This window comes from Lissotriton helveticus, chromosome 1_1 (genome assembly GCF_964261635.1).
Source record: "Lissotriton helveticus chromosome 1_1, aLisHel1.1, whole genome shotgun sequence".
Taxonomy (NCBI): Eukaryota; Metazoa; Chordata; class Amphibia; order Caudata; family Salamandridae; genus Lissotriton; species Lissotriton helveticus.
The window spans coordinates 381,659,047-381,686,672 of NC_136057.1; the positions used below are offsets into that span (position 1 = coordinate 381,659,047).

The window sequence follows — 27,626 nt, forward strand, 5'->3', positions numbered from 1 at the left end:
CTTGTGTTTGTGGATATGTTATGAAAGTGTGGCCTTCAGAGGAATGTGTACTGTTTGTCCCTTTAATGCGTTTTCACTATTGTTCACAAATAACAACAATGAGTCGAAATCTTTGTTGCAAAATGAAAATACCTATTTCTCCTCCGAGTGCTCTTCAGAGGACATGCAACCTGTTTCTGCCCAACCCAACCTTGAGGCTCAAAAACCACATTACTTTTTGTTTAAGGTACACATTGATGTGTTTGTAAACTTTAATAGATATATTCATACATTGACATGCATATTACACAATCACATTTTGCATTCTATATGGCCAAAACACTTCCGCGGATTTTCACCAAACCAAAATGCGCTGAGGCATGGTAATTTTACTGTGCTGTGTGCAATCAAAGGGAGAGAGCAGAAAGACTCCACATTTGCAAAGATATGGTGTGTTTCTGCTCTCTCCTTGCACTGGTGCACTGTCTGTTGCCTAGCGTCAATGCAAGCAGCCTTGCACCATAGCACAAGGATGTCTGTGTTACATTCATAATTGGTTTTGTTCAGGAAGGGACACTTTCCTGCACAAAAAATGCTTAGCCGGAATTTCCTCTTTCTATGCATGTATGTATACAGTACAGTAGCTATAGAACATGTGCTCTAGTTGCAGCTCACTAAATACTTTTAATAGGCGGAAGCATAGACCAAACTGTCACACTCATTGAATGACAGTATTAGTAGTGTCCTCAATTATGTCATTTGAGATGCTATCAGTGAGGTCATCAATTATGTCATTGAACATGTCATAAGTGATTTAATATGTGAGGTCATTAGAAGTGGATCGTAGGGGTGAGAATTATAGTTAGCTCAAGTAACTATCACTGGTAATTTTTTGTTGTTTTTAGTTTAAAATGACATTTTTAAGAGGCATTTTTACCTAACTATAATATTACTTCAGCTTTTTGTTTTAGTCCAGTGTATTTTTGACTTTTTTTAACGTAAAGTATGATCTTATTAGCATACCTTTGTTGTCACCTCTTTTATATATCTGAAATTCTAGGATTTTTTAATGCCAATTATGACCTTACTCCATGCCTGACTATAATGTCACGAGCCTGTGGCGGACTAGCCCTACACCCAACACTACTGGGGGCGGTCATTCCCCCCCACACGGCCAGACAATCAGAGCACTCATCACAATATAAAGGGCTGTCATTTTAAATAATGCAGACTTACTTGCTGTGACAAGGAGTCCACATCAATAAATAAAAGACAGGCCTATTGGCTTTCCCATGATGTGACAACATCAAAAGAGAGAAAAGTATTTGCTTTAATTACTAAAAGGCCTTATCAGCTATTTCTGTCCATTATAACAAGTATTCCCTTACTTTAGTAATTCTGAAATTGAGGTGATTGGAAATGAAAAATAGCAATACCATTCATGTAGATATTACTGAAACCTAGAAAACATTGTATATTTCTAAAAGAGAAAGAAACCGGCCAATCAACAACAGTGCTTGAACCTTTCGTGGGACATTGCTAATTACTTTGGAGGAAATTATGAAGCCCAAATTGGAGATCTTTCGTTGCTCAAAAACAACATTTTACAGTTTGGCATATACATGATTATGGCTAAGACAGGCAAGAACTTATCTAAATGTGCTCCAGTTAGAGAACCGTAAAAAAAATCCATATATCTTCCAGCTAGATGATGACCCGAGTGTTGAGGAGATTAGAAAAGATTTACTTCTCAAAACATTTAAACACTGCTATAGCAGAACACAGGCCATAAGGCAACATCCGATATTCGTAATGTCCAAAAGCTGTGGTGAATGCAATCTTCCATTCATTTTCAGCCCTCACCCTCCTAGATGACAATCTCCTCTCAAATTAATTTTAGTAAAAAGCTAGCTTACTAGTAAAGCTTCAGCAACATCTGAACTAGGAAGAATTGGATATTGGTCTTTTATTGTTACTTGGTTTAATCCTCTACAGTCCTCTATGCTCTAAAGTCAATAGTATAGCTCTGATGTATTATTTTTGGGAACAAGAACAAAAGAAGTCCTGCAAGATATTCTGAATTCATTAACCCTTAGATATTCCGGCAAGACCTTCTTTTACATAAGAGGCAAGAAAAACATTCAACCAAATGGAACCATGGAATAGGATTGTAGATCAAACTCCCAATCATAGACCCTTTGGTGAGGCAATTCATAACTTAGACCTTTAAAATAAAATCCATAAATTCATGATATTCCATGAATTTGTTATAAAAAGAGTAACTTTAAGGAGATGATTACTGAGAATGTAACAAAGAAGCTCGGGCTCATGATGTGGTTCCTAACAACATCATTTTGGCAGATCAATTTATATATGGGGTGCGTTTAGACAACCAAAATATTCCCATACTGAAAGGGAACAAGGAGAGCATTGTTATCTCAAATTGTAAATGTTTCATAATGCTGGACTATTTGTGACAAATCTGCTTACATTTCCTTAACTGAAGGACCAAGCCTCAATAAGATGGGAGCCTGCACAGGAATAAGGTGCTTACTTGCCAAGTTCTCATCCGCATAAGCACCAGAAGCTCCAGATTCTTCGACATGAACTTGAATTAGTCAATCTTCCACATGAAGGTATGCAGAGGAGCGATTGATGCACTTACGTTTTCCCTGTGCTTTCACAGACTCTTAAAGGCCATATACTGATTCCCTGGACAACACTGTTGCATGGTTTTGAGGTTGCAAAGGTTAGGTTGTAGAATTCATAAAGTGCAGGCAAGCCTTATGTCATAAATCTGGATAAACTGAAGTTAGTGAATCAAATAAGAGCTGGATTGACTACTTTACAATCATCAAAACAAGCTGAAATAAAGGCATTCATAACTTGTGAAGCAAAGAGAACCAACGTAAACTTTGTTTCAGTGTCTGAAGCTTGGAAAATCGAGAGCCAATGACAGGCTTAAATTTATCGTCCGTAGTCAGAGTAAAAAGATTTTGGTACCCATGTAGAAAAGGAGGCCAGAACAAGAGGTCAACAAACAAGTAAGGTCTTTCACAATTGAGGATCTTTGCTACATCACATTTTACTTTAAGTGGTGAGAGCACATCCAGCTTTCAACCCTGGAATGTATTCACCTGTGTCTTGTTCCTACGTCTCAAGTATCCTACTATCAGCGTTGGGACAGAGGTCAGCTAATAGCCTATAGAGTTTCCAGATCCAGCCACTGCCACTGTGATTAGGAGTGTTTGAGACAATTAAGTCTGGTATATTCGCTAGAGACCTAGTCGACTTCAGTCCTACGTCTAAACTACAGGATACACTATTCCAATGCGCAAAGCCTATTGGGAATATAGGAATTACACTACAATAGGGATAAGCTCAGCAGGTTCTTAAGGGAACTGTGGCCAGTTAGTGACACTACATGGTGAATTCTAAGGTAAACCAATGTGTCAACATTAAATTATTTTGTTTCCCTGTCCTTTCAAAACTATTCAGGGGTTAAAACATTTCTCTGAAGTGCTGCCACAGTACCTCTAAGCCCACCCTCCCCAGTCTGTTTTATTTATGCTTTGTTATATAGCACAAACTTTACCCAAAGGTGTCAGGGCACTTTACAATAGAAACAGTTACAATTCATAAGGACTTCAGAGTACATGAATTACATAAAATATACTTAATAGATAAACTCGATACTCACATAAGAATTGTAGTAAGTACATACATCAACAACAGATACTAGTGATTAGAATTACATATATACAGGTAGCAAATTCTCTCAAGATTTAATTTTAAGAAAATTTGAAGTGGTGATGGTTGGACAATTATATTTTACATATTTACAGGAGATCTTCTCACCTTTGCTGGGACTTTTTCAGTGCTCATTCTGCTAAGCCTTCAGGGTGCTGTTGCACTCATGGTCGGTGATTTAGGACCTGGAGGGATCCCGAAGCTGGTGACAGCCGAAGGGTAGAAATCCGGGAGGTGGTCAGCAAAGGTGGCGTGCTGGAGCCTGGGGCAGTTCTTGAGCTCTTGCTGGGCACTAACTGTGGGAAAGGGGATAGCTCAGCTCTGTAGGAGATAAAGGCTCCATAGCCAGTGTAGGGGAGTTCATAAATGGAACCAAGGTAGTCATTGGTTCAGTGGGAGGGAGGGAGACAAATGTAGTGGTAGCCGGCCAGTCTGCGTTGTGCCGCGAAGTGACCCACTGAGTGGGAGCATCTCCCTCAAATTAACTCACTGCTGTGGCTGCGGGTGTAATCTGGGTGGTCCCCGCAATCAAAGGGAGGCTGCCATCTTAGTCCTGGTGCCAGCAATGTATCCAGGAGGTATTTGGGTTGATGGAGAGGGGGAGGCGGGAAGACTGACCAACACACAGGTACCCCCACAGCATCAGCAAAGGAAGAAGGTACTAGCCCCTTGAAACTCGCCGCTGCAGCCATGGCTAGAAGAGGACAGTCCAAGTGCTCTGGGTAGGGCCAAATATCCATGCTACAGCCATCACCACTGTATATGTAGCGAGGAGTGAAGGGGTCTCCCAAGTCCCTGGACACTCCCAAAGTAGGCTGCCAGGAAGGGGGCACCTCCGTCCCAAAAATGTACAGCTGCGGCCGCCGGTGCTATCAGGACGGCTTTTGCAATCGGAGTGAGTCCATTGCAAGTGTAGGAGCAGAGTTAATTCAGCAGTCCCCCGCGATGCACTCCCGGGGTTCTTTAAGCAAACTGCCAGTGTCTCCGATATATCAGCAAGCATCTCCTGTGAAAGCGAGGAGGCAATGGTTGCTGGGTGTGGCCAGGGAGATAGCGGGTGGGGTGGAACTCCGTCACCACCCGCGTTCTGTTCTTGCCTAGTATTTTGAACCTCTGATTTAAGGTGGGCAGTACAGCTGCGTCATTAAGATGTGGCAGGGCTAGAGACTATATCTGCAATAGGCAACAAATCCTGTGCATACGCTATAGGGACCAGTTAGCGCTAGTGTCTGTTATAATTGGTTTTTGTTTAGCAACATTATAAATACGTATATCTCCTTTTGTGATTTGATCATTCTCTATTGGTAGATGGGGTGCCCTGTGCTGTGGTTCAAACCAGTATGTCTCGCAGTGTGACTGGGCAGTTTGATAATATCTCTCCAGATGTGCAAATTCAAAACCTCCTCTAATACATGCCATTGTGAGCAGACAGGGGTTTAATTCTGCTACTCTTACCCAGGGTCCTTGCGGTGGGCTGGCTGGGCTAGAGCTGAGCGCCTCTTGGCCTGATACCTCCAGAACAATTGCTCTTGACCTTGCAAGGGCTTTTACAAACGTTATACATGTCCATTTGTTTTTTATCCTGTGAACAACCCTGCTCAACTCTGTAAACCTAATCTTTTCATCTCAGAGTTAATGAGCAGGAAAGTGTAGTGCTTAAACTGAGTGGGGAACACGTGTGAAATCACAGCAGGGGTGAATCTGCTGTTACCACATCCTTTCTCATTTCCAAATAAACAATAGGTGTAGCCAGCAACAATCCCATGAAAAGGATGACTTAAAATGGCAGGTCAATTAAAATAAAGATATCGAGATCTGACAGAAAGATGTACTCTGAGGCTCTTGAACATACATTTGAATATTGGTTTTAATTTGCTGTCCTCTAAGAGCAATGATGTTGTGTAGCGCCCTTTAAAAAATAACTGAGCAAAAGAAACATTGCATTTTTACAAATGGTGAAACAGTAGTTTATCAATCATTCTTTTTCATGCATGCAATATTCAGTTTTTGTTTTTTAAGTTTGAGTTCATTGACAACCAAAGGAAAAGAGAACAGCAGTATAATAAGCATAATAAATCATAGTTAACATCAAAATTATATGAAGGGTTAAGAAATGCAACCGTTAAAATAAACATGCTGTGTGCAAAAGGGGAGTGGGGGGAGGGGGAAAGCGATATATTATATCACTACAAAGACTGAAGAAAAACAAGATATCAAAATAAACACTATGGGCATAATAATACTTAGGAATTAAATTGTGTTGACAGTAAAAAAATTAAAATTAAAAAAAGGAATTAAATACTACAATATAAATAGATAGGCATGTACAATAATATTGTAATATTTTAAGAAAAAGACAAAATGGTGTATTTACAGCGGTTACCAGACATCATCCGATATATTTACAACATTAACAGTAGAAACAGTTGAAGAAGCGGACCAGGATAAGTATGTAGTAAGTGGAAGCCATAAAAGATCTCTTTTCATTGCTAAAAATATAGGGGTGACATAATTGGTGTTGAGTCTGTGATGAAAACACACGGCATTCCACCAGGCTTTGAAAGTAACTTTATACGCTTGTTTCAAATTTGAGGTTATTAAATGTAAAGCTACAGCTAATAATAAATCTAACAACTTGAAGTTGGACAGTGACTGAGGCCATTGGCGTGACAGTGAGCCTAAGAAAATGTTAGGTAAAGAAAAGGGAACGTTAACTCTAAAAATCTTATTAATTTGGGACCAAACTAATTACCACAACTGAAGGATATTAGGGCAGTCAAATAGCATGTGTTTTAATTCAGCAATAGAACAGGGACAGGACCAGCAGGTAGATTGTGTATTAGGAGAGAAAGATGCTAATGTTGCAGGAGAAAGTAATAGACGTTCATAAACTAAATAAAAGGGTCTGAGTTGTATTAGCAGCTCTTGAAGTCTTGTGAAACTTAAGTCACAATTTATCCCAGATGGAGGTTGGCCAGCCTTGAGTTAAATCCTTTTCCCATGCCAACTCAGTCTTTGACTTGTGCCTTTCTGAAGGTAATAAAAAACATTTGTAAATAGAATACATAGAGGAAGAAGTATCTAATAGGAGAACAATTTAGAACATGCTGTTGGAAGATTGGGGGTAGTCGAAAGTGAGAGGGGATATTGAATAAGAGAGGGAAGTAGAAGATTATATTGTATTTTGAAAGAGTTAGGAAGAGAAAATGTAGTTTGAAGATCAGTAAATGATAAGGGATCATTATTAGTCAAGAGCTGAGAAATCCAGAGCAAACCCTTGGATCTCCAAGATTTCCGGTAAATGTTAACATTTTTAATACGCAATAATTTATTGTGCCATATAGGCTGTTGAGATAGAGAAGTAATAGAAGGATAAGAAGGTGGTAGAAGAGGAGCTAAAAGTTTACGAGTATGAGATATAACGGAAGAGCGTAAGGAGGAATATTTTTAGTGAAGGCGAGGGTTTCTTGTAAGTCAAAAGGGGAGACAACATTTTTTTCTTTAGATATCCACACTAGGGGTTATGTAGAGAGATCAGAGGAAAGCTAACAGGAAGCTTGTTTTAGAGAACATGCATAGTGATACAATTTAAAGTCAGGGAATTTAAGGCCTTCATTAGGTTTGTCTTTTTTTAGAGAAGACAAGCCTATTTGAGGAGGCTTGTCCTTCCAAAGAAACTTCATTAAAAGTGAATCAATTTTCTTAAAATAGTATCCGGGAATGTGCACAGGAATCATGGAGAGAATGTATAAAATCAGATGGGAGAGCATCATGTTAATCGAATCCAATCGTCCCCACCAAGATAGAAAGAGAGGATGCCACCATGTAATAGTGTCATTTAAAGTTTTGATAATGTGGTCAAAATGTAATTTTAAAGTCTCCTAGATAGTCGAGGAGAACCATAGACCTAAGTATTTCAACTTGGAAGGTTGCCAAGAAAATCCAGTATGGATGAAAAGTGTTTAAGGCATAAAACATTGAGGGGCAAGACTTCACATTTATCGGGATTAAGGCGGTAACCTGATAACTGAGAAAAAATGTCAACCTGATGGAGATAAGGAGGAAGAAAAGTAGCCTGGTTATAACAATATAAAAGGATATTGTCCCCATATACAGACATTTTAACTTGATGTGGACCTAGTTGGAAACCAGTAATCTTAGCATCTTGTCTAATTTTTGTTAAAAAGGGGTCTAATGCCACTACAAACAATAAAGGTGAAGGGGGGCATCCCTCTCTTACTCCTCTAGAGAGAGAAAAGTATTGCAAAATGTTACCATTAGCAAAAGAAAAGTTCTAGGGCCTGAATATAGTAAGGAAATCATGGAGATCGATTTAGGAGGAAAACCAATCCATTTTAAAGCATAAAACATTTAATCCCTTCCAATCCTATCAAATGCTTTTTCAGCATTGTTAGACCTGTCTGGCTTTCTGCGTAGTCCCTCCAATTTATTATTTATTTTGTCCCCTTTTTGCCCCCCATACCTTAATTAATTTTTGTGTCCACTAACTTTTTCTAGGTGATGGTCAAGGGGATAGGTGTTCTTTTCCCCCCTCATAGTTTTTCACCTCAGGCCTAGAGGCCTGTTCTGACAGGAATATAGTTGGAACCACAAAATGGTGGCTACCAACTGCCCTAACTGCCAAACCCAGAACTTGCCCATAGACTAGTATAGGGCATTCCAGAACTTTCTGGTCCCTTCTGGACTCCTGAGGGTCAGCCTATAAAAGGCAGAATGCTGGACAGCCATTTTGTCTGTCAGTGAGGAGCAGTTAGAGTGAAGGCTGAGGTCTGGTAGGGGTAGGATCCTGAAGGGTGGATTGCTCTACAAGAGTAGCCCTCTGTCAAGGCTTTCTCACCGCCCATTCCTGTTGTCCTGGCCAAGCTAGTTCATCCTGCTGACCCTGGATAGTTAGGTGTAGGGGTTAACTTTCGTGATCTGGGAACTGAATTAAGAGGTCTCCTGTGCCCCTAAATCTGTCCAGTAAGGAGGGCTGGTGGTCTAGTGCTGGAAAAGTGCACTGTGGCTTAATCCTGTGGGAGCCCCCTTTTGATCCCCCCTCCCTCCCTAGGGCAAGTAGCAAGCTCCTGGCCTGGGTAGCGCTGGGCTCCTCTTACCAGTATCTGGACTTGAAGTGAGCAATCACTCTCCCAACTGTCAAGGTGGCGGAGAGCGGAGAAAGGTCCCATTAGGCCTGGGCAGTCTTGTGAGGCTATCGCTGTGATCGGGACCCCGGGGGCGCCTTCCGCGCTCTGTGACAGCGCCCGGCTGGATCAGGAGAGTGAGAGCGAAGTGCTCATGTCCGGCGCCAGCGCGCTAATTTCCCACTGAATTGGGGACTGCCTTGCAGGAGGGGCCTAGGGCCGAGCAGGCCCGGTGCGGAGACACTATACCTCCGCGCATGCGCAGAAGAACCCGTGTGTGAGAATCGACGATTTCCGCCGCTGAGGAGAGCTGAGAGGAGGAGGCGGCTTCGTCGAGTGGCTGGGGACCGATCCGAGCGCCGAGGGGCAGATCCTTGTCGGTGAGGAGCAGCCCTGTTGAGTGGCTGAATCACCGTGACAGCGCCTCGGTTTTGCTCCTTGGAGGGCCTCCGCTCCTCTGTGACGGGGCGGGAGGGCCGATCAGCTGAGGAGAAGCGTCTTGAGGCACAGAGGGTGAGCGGAAGAACCGCCTGCTGGCCACCCTCGCAAGTAAGCAGGGAAGAGTGAGGGGTGGCGAGGGAGAGCTGGTTAGGCCTCCTGATCGTCTGGCTTCCTCCTCGCACTGGGCAACCCTGATTGAGAGGAAGAGGGTGGAGGGCCTGAAAAACGAGTGACATAACTTCCCAAAACTGACCGATTCAAGAAGCCTGGCTTTACCTGTGGGGTGAAAGGAATATAAAGGCCTCATTTAACCCCTGGTTCTTGACAATTAGTGACAACTTGCCCCCCCTGATGGAGTAGAATTATGGAGGAGTAAAAGCAGAGTACATTGTGTAATTATCTGATCTATGAAAATATTAGTGTTACCTGCCAGACATGGTTATAGTGCTTAACTAAATGTAATGTACTGAAAAAGCTAGTTGATAATTTGCTTAGCAGTTTATAAGGTATATTTGCTATTTCCAACACAAACTGAAATGTCCTAAGCTGTAAATTTTGGAACAAAAGAGCAGAGATAGTATATTATTTTTATAAACCAGTACATATTTTTCCAACAAATTGGTGTAGTGTCCTTTTTAAGTGTTATTGCGTGGATTTACTGCTGGGTGGTCTGCAACCTTCACACTTGTGCCTCTAGGATTGCATGTCTTACCCTAGGCCAGGCTACCCTAGGTAACCTGTCATCCCAGGTTCCAACATATTGGTGTCTAGCGGTGGGATCCTGACTGTGGTTGCAGCTACTCAGTAGTAATTAAACGTAATACACTAAGCCTACACCAGGAGTTTTCTCCTAGCGGCCCTCCTAATTTGTCCTTTTGTTTTTCCAAATTTGTTCCTGGTGGTGGGGTGGAGGTGGCTTTAGGTTGCCCTTGCAACTCTAATTTCCTTGTGTGTATAACTTGGTATTGCCTATTGTAAAATGGAGTTTGCATTAGAAAACCTAGATACCTATTCTGTGGCTCAGCTGAAAGATTTCTGCCAGAAAATGGGGGTATTTTTTAAGCATGGTGCCAAGAAGGGGGAACTCCAGACCAGTCTAAGGGCTTGGGTGGAGGCACACAAAGAAGGGAAGGAGGAGGATGAAGGGGCAGACCGGGACCCGGTTGTGGAGATAAATGGATTATTCCACTCGGAGGGGGAAAACCTACTCCCAGGACCAGGGTCCTACTCCAGGAAAGGCAGTAGTGTCTCCGGGGGAAGCTTAACCGAAGCAGAGCTCGCTGACAGGAGGGAAAAGAGGCAATTAAAATGGGAGTTGGCTAAGCTGGAGCAGGAGAAGGAAGAGAAGAGGATGGTTCATGAGTTCAGGTTGAAAGAGTTGGAACTCCAGGCCCTGCAAAGGGGGCCCTCTCCTGTAATAAATGGTGGCAGCGAATCCAAAGAAACAGCTAGGGAGTCCAGACCTTATTTGCCAAAAGACCTTATTGCTAGCTTTAGTCAGGGAGATGACATAGCCAAGTGGTTGGCTGCCTATGAGGTCTCCTTAAGAGCCCATGGGGTGCAGGAGAAGCACTGGGGGGGTGGTTTGTATAGATACATGCCTCCTGCTGGTTGGGACACCTTGCTGGCCCTGGAACCAGAGGAGCAAACCAACTACCCCATCATGAAGCTAGCATTAGTAAGGAAGTTTGGGCTTACCCCAGAAAGGTACCGTCAGAAGTTCAGGGGGAGCCACAAGTTGGGTACCCAGAACTGGGTGGACTTCCTTGACTACGCACGTAAGGCATTGGAGGGCTGGGTCAAGGGCAGTGAGGTGAGGGACTATGAGGGGTTGTATGATCTATTTTTGAAAGAGCACCTCCTCGAGAAATGTTTTCCCGAGCTGCGCCAACACCTGGTGGACAGCAAGCTGACCAATCCCCGGAAGCTTGCAGAGGAGGCGGACATCTGGGCAAGTACCCGGGTGTCCTCAAAGGGGACTGGAGGGGATTCCCAAAAGGCCGGACAGGGCGTCCCTCAGAAGAAGGAGGGGGGAGACAAAAAGAGGGAGTTCTCTAAAGGTCCCCAAAACAGTTTCCAAGGGAAGGGAACAGGTTTCACCCCTAAGGCAATCCCGCCCAGAAACCCTAATCCTGGCCAAAGCCAGCAGCCAAGGGTTCTCCACTGTTTTGAGTGTGGTGGTGTTGGACATTATAAGGGAGATGTCAGATGCCCAAAGAGACCACCCCCTCCCACCGTAGGAAAACCACCGGGAGTAGCTAGTGTAGCGCTCGGGGAGGAGTTGCCCTTAGATAAGGGGGGTGAGTGGGCGGGTGTCACCTTAGTGTCCCTGGGAGAGCGGGAGATGGTTCCAAAGATCCAGGTGGCCCCAAATACTACAAAGTATGGGCAGTGGGTCACCATCAATGGCCAGAGAGGGGAGGCTCTGAGAGATACAGGAGCCAGTATGACTATGGTGAGAAGTCAACTGGTGTCTCCAGAGCAGGTGGTTCCCAATGTACTCCACCCCGCCGCGATGGCTGACGGCAGAATGGGCCACTATCCAGTGGCTGAGGTTCCCTTTGAGTGGGAAGGGGTCGCAGATTCACTTCGAGTTGCCGTAAGCCCTGCCGTGCCAGTTGATTGTCTGCTGGGGAATGACATGGAGCACAACACTTGGAGAGAGGTGGAATACTGGACGCACTCTGCGATGCTGGGTACACCTGACTGGGCCTGTGTGAGCACACGGTCTGCGACTACCCGAAGAGGGAGTTCGCCTGGGTTGGAGCCTGGAACAATGGCCCAACCTGCTGCCAAAAAGGGACAGACCCGGAGACAGGAAGAGCCTGCTTCGGCTTCCACGCCCCATGTGACAGATTGGCCACCTGCGGTGGTGGACCAGGAGTCCGTGGAGGGGGAAGTAGACTCTCTGGAGGATTTACCCATCCCTGCTGAGTGGCATGTGGAGGGAGGACCTACCAGGGAGGAATTCTGTAAGGGGCAGAGGGAGTGCCCTACCCTTGAGGGACTGAGGCGTCAGGCTGAAGCCCAGGCAGCAGGTGATGCTACGGGACACCACCATATTTACTGGGAGGATGGACTCCTCTACAGTGAACCCAAGGTACCCTTACCTGGCTCATCAAGGGCCTTGGTAGTCCCGCAGCAATACCGAGCCTTTCTGCTGGAATTGGCTCATGCAATACCCTTGGCAGGACACTTAGGCCAGGACAAGACCTTTGCTCGGCTTGTCCTCCACTTTTACTGGCCTCAAATGAAAGTGGCGTCCAACACTTACTGTCGGACATGTGTATCCTGCCAGGCCAGTGGGAAAACAGGAGTGAAGCTGAAAGCTCCCCTGGAACCACTTCCAGTCGTTAGCACCCCCTTTGAAAGGGTGGGCATCGACATTGTAGGGCCATTGGATCCACCAACAACAGCTGGTCACAGGTTTATCCTGGTTCTGGTGGATCATGCCACACGTTATCCAGAGGCCATTCCTCTGAGGACTGTCACTGCACCTGTGGTGGCGAGGGCCCTGATGGGAATCTTTACCCGAGTGGGATTCCCCAAGGAAGTTGTGTCCGACAGGGGGACCAACTTTCTGTCAGCTTACATGCGGGCGATGTGGAAGGAGTGTGGAGTGACTTACCGGTTCACCACTCCTTATCACCCCCAGTCGAATGGATTGGTAGAGAGGTTCAATAAGACCCTGAAGGGCATGATAAGAAGTCTGCCTGAGAGCCTACGGAGGAAATGGGACATCCTCCTGCCTTGTTTGCTGTTCTCCTACAGAGAGGTGGCGCAGAAGGGAGTGGGCTTCAGCCCTTTTGAACTGTTGTACGGGCACCCTGTGCGTGGACCTCTCAGCCTGGTGAAGGATGGATGGGAAAAGTCTCCCAGGAAGCCTCCTCAGGATGTGGTGAGCTACATGCTGGCCTTTAGGAGCCAGATGGCAAAGTTGTGGAAGCAGGCTTCTGATAACTTGGAGGCCAGCCAGGCAGTAATGAAGGAGTGGTACGACCAAAATGCTCACCCGGTGGAGTTGGAGCCTGGCCAAAAAGTGTGGGTGATGGAACCTGGAGAGCTAAGTGCCCTTCAAGATCGTTGGACAGGCCCATTTGAGGTGTTGGAAAAGAAGGGTAAGGCCACTTACTTGGTGGATCTCAAGACCCCGCGACAGCCCCTACGGGTGCTGCATGCCAATCGCCTCAAACCCCACCATGAGAGGCCAGAGGTCATCCTGATGATGGTGACGGATGGTGCCGAGGAAGCAGAAAGCGAGCCTCTCCCTGATCTCTTTTCATCTCACGAGAAGGATGGGTCGGTGGAGGGAGTGATTCTCTCCCCATCCCTAACTCCTGAGCAGCGAGAGGATTGCCGCCAGGTATTGGAGCAGTACTCTACGTTGTTCTCCCTTGTCCCGGGAAGGACTCACCTGTGTACCCATGATGTGGACACAGGGGACAGCCCACCAGTGAAGTCGAAGACCTACCGGCTGTCCGACAAGGTGAAGGCTAGCATCCATGGAGAGGTTGCCAAGATGCTAGAGCTGGGAGTTATTGAACCTTTTAACAGCCCTTGGTCCAGTCCGGTGGTGCTCGTGCCAAAAGCCGCGCCACCAAGCACCACACCCCAACTGAGGTTCTGTGTGGACTACCGAGGACTGAACTCAGTGACAAAGACTGATGCTCATCCGATCCCTAGGGCGGATGAATTAATTGACCGGCTAGGAGCTGCCCAATACCTAAGTACCTTTGACCTCACTTCAGGGTACTGGCAGATCTCCTTGACAGATGGAGCAAAGGAAAGGTCAGCCTTCTCCACGCCTGAGGGACACTTCCAGTTTTGTGTGATGCCCTTTGGGCTCAAAAATGCCCCCGCCACATTTCAGCGGCTGGTGAACCAGGTCCTCTCTGGAATGGAGAGTTTCTCTGCTGCTTACCTGGATGACATTGCTGTCTTCAGTAGCAGTTGGGAGGACCATTTGCAGCATTTGCAAGCAGTTCTCCAGGCCCTGAAACAAGCTGGATTGACAATCAAGGCCAGCAAATGCCAGATTGGGCAGGGGTCGGTTGTGTACCTTGGACACTTGGTGGGTAGGGGGACTGTGCAGCCCCTGCAGGCGAAGATTGAGGCAATCACGGCCTGGGAACCCCCCAAGACACAGACTGAGGTCCGAGCTTTCCTGGGCCTCACAGGTTACTACCGTCGCTTTGTGAAGGGGTATGGCACTATTGTAGCGCCTCTCACAGAGCTCACCTCTAAGAAACAACCTCGACGGGTAGTTTGGACAGGAGCTTGTCAGCAAGCTTTTGAGAAACTAAAGCAGGCAATGTGTGCAGCACCGGTCCTGAGGGCCCCAGACTTCTCCAAGGAGTTCATTGTCCAAACAGATGCATCAGAACATGGCATTGGGGCAGTGTTATCGCAACTAAATGAAGAGGGCCTGGATCAGCCTGTGGTCTTCTTATCCAGGAGACTGCTTCCCCGGGAACGGAGGTGGAGTGCAATTGAGAGGGAAGCTTTTGCGGTGGTGTGGGCTCTGAAGAAGCTGCGGCCATACCTATTTGGCTCACACTTCCTGGTTCAGACTGACCACCGACCCCTTCGTTGGCTGATGCAAATGAAGGGGGAAAATCCCAAGCTGTTGAGGTGGTCCATCTCCCTACAGGGAATGGACTTCCGGGTGGAACATCGGCCTGGAGTGGACCACGCCAATGCAGACGGTCTCTCCAGGTATTTCCGCCTTAGTGATGAGGACTCCCAAGGGGTTGGGTAGTTCTCCCCACTTTCAGCTGGGGGGGACGCGTGTTAGACCTGTCTGGCTTTCTGTGTAGTCCCTCCAATTTATTATTTATTTTGTCCCCTTTTTGCCCCTCATACCTTAATTAATTTTTGTGTCCACTAACTTTTTCTAGGTGTTGGTCAAGGGGATAGGTGTTCTTTTCCCCCCTCATAGTTTTTCACCTCAGGCCTAGAGGCCTGTTCTGACAGGAATATAGTTGGAACCACAAAATGGTGGCTACCAACTGCCCTAACTGCCAAACCCAGAACTTGCCCATAGACTAGTATAGGGCATTCCAGAACTTTCTGGTCCCTTCTGGACTCCTGAGGGTCAGCCTATAAAAGGCGGAATGCTGGACAGCCATTTTGTCTGTCAGTGAGGAGCAGTTAGAGTGAAGGCTGAGGTCTGGTAGGGGTAGGATCCTGAAGGGTGGATTGCTCTACAAGAGTAGCCCTCTGTCAAGGCTTTCTCACCGCCCATTCCTGTTGTCCTGGCCAAGCTAGTTCATCCTGCTGACCCTGGATAGTTAGGTGTAGGGGTTAACTTTCGTGATCTGGGAACTGAATTAAGAGGTCTCCTGTGCCCCTAAATCTGTCCAGTAAGGAGAGGTGGTGGTCTAGTGCTGGAAAAGTGCACTGTGGCTTAATCCTGTGGGAGCCCCCTTTTGATCCCCCCTCCCTCCCTAGGGCAAGTAGTAAGCTCCTGGCCTGGGTAGCGCTGGGCTCCTCTTACCAGTATCTGGACTTGAAGTGAGCAATCACTCTCCCAACTGTCAAGGTGGCGGAGAGCGAAGAAAGGTCCCATTAGGCCTGGGCAGTCTTGTGAGGCTATCGCTGTGATCGGGACCCCGGGGGCGCCTTCCGCGCTCTGTGACAGCGCCCGGCTGGATCAGGAGAGTGAGAGCGAAGTGCTCATGTCCGGCGCCAGCGCGCTAATTTCCCACTGAATTGGGGACTGCCTTGCAGGAGGGGCCTAGGGCCGAGCAGGCCCGCTGCGGAGACACTATACCTCCGCGCATGCGCAGAAGAACCCGTGTGTGAGAATCGACGATTTCCGCCGCTGAGGAGAGCTGAGAGGAGGAGGCGGCTTCGTCGAGTGGCTGGGGACCGATCCGAGCGCCGAGGGGCAGATCCTTGTCGGTGAGGAGCAGCCCTGTTGAGTGGCTGAATCACCGTGACAGCGCCTCGGTTTTGCTCCTTGGAGGGCCACCGCTCCTCTGTGAGGGGGCGGGAGGGCCGATCAGCTGAGGAGAAGCGTCTTGAGGCACAGAGGGTGAGCGGAAGAACCGCCTGCTGGCCACCCTCGCAAGTAAGCAGGGAAGAGTGAGGGGTGGCGAGGGAGAGCTGGTTAGGCATCCTGATCGTCTGGCTTCCTCCTCGCACTGGGCAACCCTGATTGAAAGGAAGAGGGTGGAGGGCCTGAAAAACGAGTGACATAACTTCCCAAAACTGACCGATTCAAGAAGCCTGGCTTTACCTGTGGGGTGAAAGGAATATAAAGGCCTCATTTAACCCCTGGTTCTTGACAATTAGTGACAACTTGCCCCCCCTGATGGAGTAGAATTATGGAGGAGTAAAAGCAGAGTACATTGTGTAATTATCTGATCTATGAAAATATTAGTGTTACCTGCCAGACATGGTTATAGTGCTTGACTAAATGTAATGTCCTGAAAAAGCTAGTTGATAATTTGCTTAGCAGTTTATAAGGTATATTTGCTATTTCCAAGACAAACTGAAATGTCCTAAGCTGTAAATGTTTGAACAAAAGAGCAGAGATAGTATATTATTTTTATAAACCAGTACATATTTTTCCAACAAATTGGTGTAGTGTCCTTTTTAAGTGTTATTGCGTGGATTTACTGCTGGGTGGTCTGCAACCTTCACACTTGTGCCTCTAGGATTGCATGTCTTACCCTAGGCCAGGCTACCCTAGGTAACCTGTCATCCCAGGTTCCAACAAGCATCTAAAGCTATAGCAGCAATAGTCTATAGAAGAGGCCTTGCTAAGAACAATGAAAAAGACTCTAGAGTTATCAGAGGCCCTTTACTAAGCCGGATTGCTGCGGTCAAATAAGATCAGGTAGTATAGGGTCAATGGGTTGTGCCAAGATTTTAGTAAAATCTTATAGTCTGTATTGACTAAAAAAATGGGTTGATAGTTTTTACACAAAGAGTCATCTTTAGGGATTAAACAGATCATGGCTTCTTGAAAAGTTCCTGAGAAGAATAATTTGTAATAAAAGAATTAAATAAAAGTAGGAGATTTGGAAGAAGAAGTGTTCATAAAACTCAACAGTAAACCCATCCGGTCCAGGGGCCTTTCCTCGTCGTAATACAGATACAGCATGATGATGATGAATCTTTATTGTTTAAGTTAATTAAAACCATAATATTTCCAATACAATTCTGCAGAGGAAAATATACTGTACATATTAAAATCATTAGTTACCATTAATAAAGTTTACAGCATTTGATGGCATCATATCAAGACAGTATTAGCACCAATGTATATACTTGTTAGACTTACTGGTTATCCGCTGAAGAACCAGTTACAAATAGATAAAACAATATTAAACAGTGTATCAAAGGTTTCATCTCTTTAGTAAAATACCATTTAAAATACCAGTTCAAGTAAATTTTTCATATAAAAGTAAAAACTTTACCAATCTACAATTAAGTTGCGTGTCATATGGATCAAGACACTTTAGTATAGCAGATCTACAGGTGTTTATGCCCCTATCTTTAAAAGGATTTTGTAACAATAAAAAATGATTGAGTTTTAAAACGGGACTTATACAGATAAGGTGAACAAAGTCCTGCTTCGGAGCACCACATAGTGTACATGACGGCGGACCACTATATTTCCAGAGGGGTTGATCAGCATTAGTTGGTAGTGCCCCAAGACATATTGCTAGCAATTTCCTTTTTATATGTATGGAGTATGTTTTGTCCAAATAAGTCGCTGGTAGTAAAATCGTATAAGATTGCAGAACCATCCAGGCATGTGAGCACTTGCTGAATATAATTTTGTCATCCGTTAACAAGTGTCTTTTTGCTGCTTTATTTATTAGTTATCGAAATGTTGTGAATGGTAAATTCAGGTTTCATAACTCTGACACCTTTGTTAACTTTATTGATAACTGCAAATATTTGTGATAAGCTGATTGTGAATTATTCTCTTGAGCTTCCCAAATGGCGGTATTAAGCGGATTCTGGCAGTTTAATTGAATTTTGTACCATACTTTTTTCTTAAATACATTCTTGCTACACGTTGCTGCAGTAAACCAAATTCTAGGCGAATCTGTGCTGGAGAGGAATTTCTCGGTAAAGCAAATACTGTTCTATATGCCTTCATTTGCATTCTCTCAAGGACTGCTGCTTCCTTGCCATGTTGAACTTCAGTAGCATAAGCTAAAGTCGGCAAGAGCTTCGCTTTAACAACAGTCAATAATGGTTTAAACAATGGACCGCTTAAACTCTTCTAAATCTGCTGTCAATATTTAGGTTGAGGTATTTATAAGTTCACATTGTCTAGTTTGAATTGTTGTCTTACCTGCAGGCGTTGACTTATTAGCATGACCTTAATTTTCGCTATGTTTATTTCTAGTAAGTTGTTCTTCGCGAAATTGCTCAATATGTCAATCCCTCTTGAAGCCCTAGTTTTGTTTGTATTAACAAAACTATATTGTCTGCATAGGATAGATGTGTTAATTGTAGGAGGCCTAGGCGTGGCAGATGTTAGTTCGCCTGGTCCTGCTTGGGGGAAAGAATAAGATCAGCCATAAATAAGTTAAACAGGTGAGGGCTAAAACGCAACTTTGTTTCAGACCATTTTCTGTTTGTATTTTCCTCGTAAGTCTAGAGCCATCTGCTAATTTGACTTGCATCCAGGTGTTTGTGTACAACTGCATTATGGCCCGGAGGATATGCGTTGGAAGCCCCCACTGCCGTAATTTGTTTCATAAAATACCTCTGTCTACACGATCAAATGCAGCTTTGAAGTCTACGAAGCATACATGTAGGCTTTTCCGCTGCTGTATGATCTTATCTGCCAATAAGCCTAGAGCTAGGATGTTTGTAATTGTGCCCGAACCCCTACGAAATCCAGACTGATTTATGGGGATTATGGTATTAGGTTCCTACCAATGTACCAAATCACTGAGAACTAGAGAGGCATTTTATTTAGCTTCTGAGTCCATCAGCGAGATCAGTCTATAATTTGCTGGTTCTTCCAAATTGCCTCCTTTATGCACGGGGTTGATTATGGTGCCCCATCAGCTTTCAGGTAAAATACCTGAGCTGCTCACCTCATTGAATAAATGTGTCAAAGGCGTTGCCAAAAAATCCGGATCCAATTTGATAATTGCCTGTTTGATGACGTTTTGTCCTGGAGCACTATCCATTCTACCTAACCATCCCCCAGATTCATGAAAGCCACATTCTGCGAATTCTAAATTGCGAAAATTACCGAATCGCAATTTAGAATTCGCAGAATGGGATTCATGAAGAAATGCGTTAAAAAAATCGAATCGCAATCGGCCGCAATTGCCGATTGAGATTTTGCCAAAATCGCATAAAAATCGTAAAATCGCCCTTTTTCCGTGTTGAAATTGCGATCTCGCAATTACCGAAATCGCAAATTGCGATCTCGCTATTTCCGAGATCGCAAAAACGGGAAGTCGCATTTCGAGCACAATGATGACATCACAACCAGGAAGTAGGCAGTTCCCTCCCTCACACTACTCACTGAGCCTGAAAGTGGAAGCAGCTCTGGCCAGAGCTCCACTACAGACCACCTGCAGCAGCAAACCAGGAGTCAGACAACCCCAGAAAATGTCCCAGGAAGCAGTAGGGAGCAGTGCCCCTGGAAGAAAAAGGAAAATTAACTTTTCCGAGCAGGAACTTGAATATTTAATTGAGGGAGTCACAAAGGACCATGACCGGCTTTTCGGTAAGGATTCACGGAGGGTGCCTGAGGCGGATAAGAGGCGCATTTGGCTGTGCATCCGCGCTAAGGTCAATGCAGTGGGAGCTCCATTGACAAACTTAAAAAGAGGTGGTATGACCTCAGAGGGCATGCAAAGGAACGAATTGCAGAGAGATTGGGGGAGTGAGTTGCAACCGGAGGAGGAGAGCCCACTGTACCACCCAACACCCCACTGGAGGACCTTGTGGAGGACACCCTGAATCCCGAAGCATGCGTGGGGGTCACCCGGCTGGACTCCTCCCGACCCACCCAACAGCAGTAAGTGCCATGCAACTGCGACCCTGTCCCCTGACAATGGGCATGACTCCAGAGCTACCCATTAGAAAACCCCAGTCATGCAGGCCATGCACACCAGAAATGCCCAATTGCATTGTGGGACTTGTAGTGTGACCACAATTGCCAGATAGCCCCATACAGCCAGACCTGTCAAGTGAGAGTCATTCCTAAAGCCAATCAGGGAATGCTAGCCTGCATGCATGTAGTAACCTCCCATGTGCAAGAAACATGTCATTAATCACGGTCCCATTTACATCACAGGTGGCAAAGAACAACCCAGCACCGACAGTGCGGCCCTACACATCGACGACAACCCCGAGGACACCGAGGGAGAGGGCCATCCTTCACACCAACCAGGACCATCACAGGCAGCACCAGCAGCAGTTGTACCACCACCTGCCCCTGTGGACAGTGCCACCCCTGCAGCTACAGGCGCGCCACAACCACCCCGTATAACAGTCATGGCAGTGGCACAGGCCACAACAGTTGCAGCCCGGAAGCAGACAAGGCGCACAGCCACTGTGTGATCACAGTCCAGCGGACTGGTGAGGGAGCAGCGCGACCCAACAACACGCCCTGGCAGGGTGTTAAATGTCCGGGAACCTGGCCTGTCCATTGAACGTCGGATGCTCCGAGTCCATCAGAAGCAGGCCTGTCACTTGGCAGCCATCCACCTGCAGCTGCACAAGACTGCTCGTAATGTGGGACAGCTCACTGACAGCATGCAAATGATGACCGCTCCTGTCCAGGAAAACAGCCAGGTCCTGTTGTCCCAGCAGGATGTCAACCACCACCGCCACCGCCAGCTGCTGACCCGCCTGTCAGCTTACACACGCTCCAATCATATTATCGGGAATGCCATCTCCCAACTATCGCGTCGCTCCCTAGCGATGCAAATCCAAATGGTGCAATGCTGCCAGAACGTCACTAGGGCACTGGAGCAAGTCACCACAGGAGTGCAGGGTCTGCAGGCGACTGGCCATGGGCAAGCAAGTGTGGGGGATGATGCCAATGAGGGCAATTCCAGCCACAGCAGCCTGTCGGTGCAGCTTGTGACGGTACCCCGCCGCAGCACCAGGGCCACTGCAGCCTCACGGGGTAATTCTGATGTGGAGGAAGTCGAAAGGCGACTGGGAGCGTCAACCCGGAGGCGCCACTGACTCTTTGTAATGTACCTGCAGGGCCATGCTGATGATACAAGCATGCCCTCTTCATAAACATGGGGATGTATGAGTTAATACAGCTCTCATGCAATATAAAGAAAATATAAGTACTTTATTGTGAAAAAAAACATAAGATTTGATATGCACAAGTTAATCTGTCATTCTTACATTTGTCATGCTGGAGTGAAGTGTTGTGTGAGGGGAGTGGGTGCACTAGAAACAGTTCATCGTAATTTGGTTGCGGCGCCTGTGTCCTTCTGCAGGATTCTCCCCGCGTGCATGAGGCACATGTGCAGGTGGGCGGTTGTCCCCTTCCGACTCACTGCCAGAGATCTGTATAGGTATCCTCCGCTTGGTAGCAATGTTGTGGAGTATTGCACACACGGCCAAGATGCGGCAGCAGACCTCAGGCTGGTAATAGAGGGCCCCACCAGTCTTGTGTAGTATGCGGAATCGGCTCTTCTAAAGCCCAAATGTCCGCTCAATGCAATTTCTTGTGTGGATGTGTGCAGCATTGTAATGCCGTTGCTGTGGTGTTGCAGGGTTGAGGTATGGGGTGAGGAGGTACTCAAGGAGACCGTAGGCGCTGTCACCTGAATGAAAAGAGCAGAGGGTGAGTGCCTGTTATGCGCAGCTACATGGTCGTGATGTACTGTTTGTTGGCATGTGTACTTACCTATAAGGTGTCCTTCGCCAAAGTCTCCCCTGGCCAGTCATGTGTGCATGCCGCTGTGCCGGAATATGAAGGAGTCATGTGTGCTCCCCGGGTATTGTGCCACTATGTCCGTGATGAATGTCTTAGCATTGCACACCATCTGGATATTCAGTGAGTGGTAGGACTTGCGGTTCCGGTACATGTATTCCGTTTGTGCAGGTGGGCAGATGTGGATGTGGGTACAGTCAATGCATCCAATTACATGGGGGAATTGCGCAGTGTTGTAAAAAGCAAGCTTGGTTTGATTCAAGTCCTGTTGGGTGGTCGGAAATGTGATGTAATGGTGCAGCCGGGTCAGCATGGCCTCCAGGAAACTCCTTAGGCAGCGGGACATGGTGCTCTGGGAGATCCCCCCCTGCTTCGGCAACTATCCCCTGGAAGCTTCCTGAGGCCAGGAGGTGCAGGCTGCACAAGACCTGGACATGGGTGGGCACGGCATTGGTCCTCCTTGTTGGGTGCTGCATCAGGGGGCCAAGGTCCCGGATGAGGTTTGTAATCATTGCCCCATTCAGCCGGTACTTTGAGTAGATTTGCTCCTCAGTTTGGCCCAGAAGTGGGATCCGCTGGCGGAAAATTCGCTCCTGGATCCTGCGTCTGTTCCTTGCTGCAGCCTGGAGCCTTCACCTCCTAACCACCATGTAGAGTCCTAGCATTGTGAATGTCCTCATGCTCCTACTGTGTCTCCTTAAGTGTGGACTTCATGGTTACCACCTGCTTTGGGTTCTCCTTAAATTGCGCCTCGCAAATAGCGATTTTGTGATTTTTCGCAATTTGCGATTTTTGATGAATTCGGTTTGCGATTAATTAGCGATTTCACAAATTAAATCGCAATATCAATGGATACTCGCAAATTCCGATTCGCTAAGGGGGTTCCTCCTAGATTCTGCGATTTTATTTGCGAATTCGCTAAATCGATTTTGCAAATTCGCAAATTGGTCATTTTTCTGATCATGAATTGCAGATCATTGAATTGCGATCGCAATAGCTAATTCGCAGCTATTGCGATCGCAATTTTGGTTGATGAATCTGGCTGCATATTATTTTATGAACATCATCTTTTGTAAATTGTGAAATGGAATTATCAATCATGCAGTTTACAGTTGCTTTTACATCATAGAATATTCCTGATGTCTTGCCAGTGATATAGGGTGATTTAATCTGTTCAGTTTGACTATGTAAAATCGGATGGATAGTGTCCTTGGCATTATCTCTAAAATTGCGTTGTCATCCTTTACTGGCAGATGTTTAATGATGTTTATAGCTGCTTTTCTCTTTATATCCACATTCCCAAAGGTGCTTATTAAATGTTGCATCCAGACCTGCTCTGAGAGGCAAGGAGCGTTAAGTATTTTTTTTTGGTTTCGTGAGACAATTAACCTGTTCCCAGAATGCTTTTTCATTTGACTGATTCGCATTAAAAAGCAGCTTGGACCAGAAATTATCTCCCAAATTTCCTTTTCATACTGTTTTGTAAGAGATTTGATTTTTTCCCTGGTAGTGTTATAGACCGTTTTTTCCTTTGTAGATTTTGCCAATGCTCTCAGTTCTTTCCTTGTGTTCCAAGCTTTATTAACCATACCTTTAAGAGGCATCTGCCGCACTTTCTTGTCACAATTTCTTGTAGGAACATCATTTAGCAGGTTTCTTTGGAAAGTTTCCCAGTGGGCTATCAGAGACCCTTCCCTTGGATAGTGCGTTGTTACCAGCTCCTTTGCTGTGACAGCTATATCGGGGAGGGTATCGGTCGTCAATCTTCCACGCTTCAGATTAATTTGTTGATGTCGATACAGCATGAGTAATTTCTGCCAAAATAATATCAATTGTCAGCGAATCATAATCAATATATTGGGAAGAAGGAGACTCAATGGATTGAAAATAAAAGGATAAATCTGATTGAATTGGTTGAGTCTCAGGAGTATATACATTTTTATAAAAAGGAAACAAATTCATTTAAAATATTGTTGTCTTTAAAAAGTGAAGTTCCAGCAGATTTTTGCAAAGATTCTATTCTAGGTCTTTCTCGCCTCATTTTTAAGTAAGTAGCCAGTAAGTTCCCCATTTTATTTTGACCTCCATAATAGCGAGTGCTGCTTCTCAAAATGTGTTAGAAAGCAGCTTCCGTGGACAGTCTATTTAAAGTAAGCTTAGCATCGATAAGATCTTATAAAGAAGATTCAGTGTTGGAATGATAATGAGCGTATTCTAATTGTTTAATTTTAGTGAGTAATTGAGTAGTTCGTTCTGAATCAATCAATCTATCAGGTGTTTGTTAAGCGTGACTATTCACCCGTAAGGGTCTTAAGGCACTGGGGGGTCGCAGGTTCCAGTCCATCAAGGAGGGGGGTCTGTCGAAGAGCCAGGTTTTGAGGTTTCTTGCGAAGACAGGCAGCGATGTTATCAGTCTGAGGTGGAACGGAAGGTCGTTCCAGGCTCTGGCAGCAATGAAGGAGAGGGAGCCGCCTCCCGATCTGGTATTTCTGTGCAGGGGACCACGGCATAGAAGAGCTGAGCTGATCGCAGGGTCGTTTGGGGTGCGTAAAATTTGAGTCAGCTGTTCAGATGTGCTCATCTAGTGTTTGGAGGGCCATGTGACCATGGGTTAGCATCTTGAAGGTGACTCTAGCTTTGATGAGGAGCCAGTGGAGTGTACGCAGGACCTAGGAGATGTGGCAGTGTCTTGGCAGGTTGAGGACAAGTCTTGCGGTGGTGTTTTGGATGTTTTGTTGCTTGCAGGTGAAGTTTTTCTTTATTCCGGCATAGAGTGCGTTGCCGTAATCGAGCCTACTGGTGGCCAGGGCGCGAGTGACAGTCTTTCTGTGTTCAAGGGGGATCCATTTGAAGGTCTTATGTAGGAGGCGGAGGGTGTGGCAGCAGGCGGACGAGACGGAGTTCATCTGGCGGTCCATTTTGAGCTCTGAGTCCAGGATGATTCTCAGGTTGCGTGCATGGTCTGTGGGGGTGGACGGGCTTCCGATGGCGGGGGGCCACCAGGTGTCAATCCAGGCGTCAGGGTTTGGGCCCATGATGAGTACCTCAGTTTTGTTGGTGTTCAGTTGTAGGCAGCTGTTTTTCATCCATTTGGCGACGGCTTACATGCCTTCTCGAAAGTTGCCTCTTTCCTAAAACTTTATTCTTTTGTGAGACAAAATTCATTATGAAACACCTTGCGGCTGCCTTGAAAGAATCCCAAATCATTATAGGAGAGGAATCCGGAGTTGTATTAATAGCAACAAACTCAGAAGCAAAAGAACTGAATTGGCTAGAGAAATTAGGGTCAGCAAGTAATGAAATATTAAAACGCCATCTATCAACATGTGGGACAAAAGGTATCAAATCAAAGTCAACAAAAACCTGGGCATGATTCAATATTAAAATAGAGCCTATCTTCGATTGAAGGACATGTTGAGCTAAAGATTTACTAAAAAAAGAGGTCGTCAATACCGGATTGTTATCGATGTGGGGGAGAATATCAACTGTATTCTCGAAGATCTGGATGACATAGCCTCCAGATATTGACTAGAGATTTACAGCATATGGTAGAGGTAGATTGTGAATACATTTTAGTGTTTACAAATTGAACTGGAGACTGTCTTTCCAAAATGGGATCATGAATTTGATTGCAGTCACCACCAAAAACAATACAATCATCGTCAAACAAAAATTATTTATCAGAAACCTGTGTCCAAAAAACTTTGTTAACAGAGACTGGGCCATATACATTAAAGATAACTAATGGTATTTTATATATAAGTAATTTAACAATAACCCAACGACCATCAGAGTCAGATTCTTGATGAACAACTGAAACGTGAATTTTTTTATGACAGAGAATCAAAACGCAGTTTTTCTTACCCAAAGCTGGAGAAGAAAATACATTGCCAACCCAACATTTCCTTAACTTAGAAGCTTCAGCTTCAGATAAATGTGATTACTGAAGTAATGCAATGTCAGTTTTTAACTTAGCTAAATGGGTTAGCACCCTTTGTCTTTTAATTGGATTACCTAATCCCTTAATATTCCATGTAGTAACTCTGTATGTGACCTGAAAGTAAGAACATAAACAATCATTAAGCACACAGTGTAATGTCCAATCTTAAAATAAAAAAATATCAAAAGGATAGGAGTGCAAAGATAAATGTATTGTTGGAACAGGAAAGAAGGGAAAATGGAAATAACAGAGTAAACACCAGAACAAACAAAGAAAAATAGAGTTATGAAGTAAAGAAAACTGGGAGAATATTCCAGGTGGTAGCTCAAGATCAAATTTATTGATGAAAGCATGACAGACATGTTTACATGAATAGAAAATAATGGCACTGAAAGATAAAACAGAGAACAAGAAGACAGTACAAGTTATATACATGACGACTAAATGAAATACCTACAAACAGAAGACGAGATGGGGGATGGCAACACCAAAAGCCGACGACGACAGCACTGGACAGCACTGGACCTCCAACGAACTTCAGGAGAACCATGGATAGGAATGTTAACGTATATGGGAGATCATTCGGGAAACAGATAGCAAGAAAAATACACCTGTAAGAGGAGAAAGGAAAATGTTATGAATAGGATATTATCCTGAAAAAGAGGGATAAAAGATCAAATAGGTGAAGACAACTTATTACTATGAAAATACAGCAAAAACAACAATTAGGGAATTACATGGATAAGAAAACAATCAATGGGACGAAGCAAAATAATAAATCAAATAGATTTTGAGGTATCCATGACATCAGCTCCATGTTGTCGAACAAATTCCTGCAAAGCAGCTGGTTCTTCAAACATAGTAGTCTTTTCCTTCTAGGTGACTTTAAACAAGCAAGGATGAATGAGTCCAAATCTGGCATTAATAATAGACCGTAGTTGAGGGCGAAGATCAGGAATTGTTTTCCGACGATCTGCATTTACTTAAGCCACATCTCGAGGGAAAAATAATCGATGACCTTCCCCAAAAAATAGTTTTGGGGATTTTACAGCAGACAAAATTTGCAGATCAGTATATTGCAGAAAAAACATGACGACTCCACGTGGCTTTGCAGAGATCTTGGGACAAGATCTATGAGCCCTTTGAATATTAAGTGGAAAGTAGCAGGTAAGTCCAGGAGCTTAGGCAGAAATGTCTGAAAAAAGACGGTTAGATTGGAACCCTCCATATTTTCCAGAAGACAATAAATTCGGAGGTTATTTCTGCGATTTCAATTTTCTAAATCCTCAGTGTGCTTGCGTGAGCATGAGGATTGGAGAAAATCAGTTTTTTGTTCCACAACAAATACACATGATTCCAGAGAAGACCACTTGTCATCCAGATGTTGGAGCGTCTTATTGGTTTCCTCCATGAAGGGTTTCAAGGCACGAATTTCCTAAAAAATGACATCCATGGAGGCAGAGAAAGAGTTCACTAGAGA

The 27,626-nt window shown here is 45.2% G+C and overlaps 1 protein-coding gene across 2 annotated transcripts in view; it reads left to right on the forward strand.

Moving 5' to 3' along the window:
- LOC144809462 (sodium- and chloride-dependent GABA transporter 2-like) overlaps positions 1 to 27,626 on the forward strand; it is a 1,234,427-nt gene that overhangs the window by 646,407 nt on the left and 560,394 nt on the right. The window lies entirely within an intron of this gene.